Source organism: Silene latifolia, chromosome 8, assembly GCF_048544455.1.
Source record: "Silene latifolia isolate original U9 population chromosome 8, ASM4854445v1, whole genome shotgun sequence".
Taxonomy (NCBI): Eukaryota; Viridiplantae; Streptophyta; class Magnoliopsida; order Caryophyllales; family Caryophyllaceae; genus Silene; species Silene latifolia.
In genome coordinates, this window is record NC_133533.1 from 69757680 (window position 1) to 69758908 (window position 1229).

Consider the following 1229-nt stretch of genomic DNA (forward strand, 5'->3'; position numbering starts at 1 on the left):
CTAGAAGAAATAAGCTAAGTAAGAGCACAAGTTTGGGCTAAGTGTTGGAAGTGCATGGATTTTGCATGAAGAAAGTGTTGGATCAAAATGAAAATACAAGCAAAGTCATTGTGCAAAGTCAAGCCCAAATTCAAAGTTCAAATTATGGTGGAAACTATTGGATGCTAAGAAGAGCTTAGGATGCTAATATCACATTTAACCAAGTGAATTATGATGGAATTAGTGGCTCACTTAGAATTCCTTTGGTAATTAATCAAGCAATTAAGAGAAAATATTTGGGGTTGACTCCTTGTATTTACTCTATGTTTCACCCCTTATTTCTTATATAAAGGGTGTAGATTTCAACACATCACACACCATCTTTTCTACACAATTTCTCATAATTCTCTCTAAATTTAGTAGTTAGTTTAGGTTAGCTTTTAGTTTAGTTTAGTTTAGATTTACTTTATGTTATTTACATTTCCTATTTACATTACAAGTTATAAAACAATTTACATTTACAAGTTATTTATATTACAAGTATTGTTCTTCCATTTTCATTTCCAATTTCAAGGTAATTTCTTATTCATGTTTTCATTTATCATTAGTTTAATTTACATTTCCACCATGTTAGAGTAGTATCTTTTGTCTAGGGAATGAAGGGAGCCATACATAAAAAGTATTTGTAAAATGTTAAATTAGGTTGATATAATATTGTCTAAATTGTTTCTCACATGTTTGCATCTTAATGTTTAATCTTTGCTTAAAGGCTGATGAGTTCTCATTTTGTATCCATTTCACCCTTTTTCTCTTTGCTTATTTCCCGGTTATACTCGGTTTTCGACCCCTTTTAGCCCCATTTTGTAGTTTTAGCTCCATACTATGAACCATATGTTCCTCACTACAGGCTTTGCGTAAGGAAGAGGGCTAAGGGAGCTAGATATGGAACTTTCAAGGCATGCATAGAGAAGAAGGGCGAAGTGAAGAGAGGAAGGACTCCCGGCCGGTCGGCCGGCAGCCGGTCCACCGGCTGAGAGTCCCACTATGCTTACATTGACAACTGAAGAGTTGAAGAAGGAGTCCCAGCCGGTCCGGCGGCGGCCGGTCGACCGACTGAAGACCCCCCTCTGGAGCCGGCCCATAGCCGGCGGCCGGTCCACCGGCTCGCCACACCTGATGATTTAATTGGAACCCAAAAGTTTCAGCGGGTTTTGTGCTGGTCTGAAGACCGGCGGCCGGTTGACCGGCTC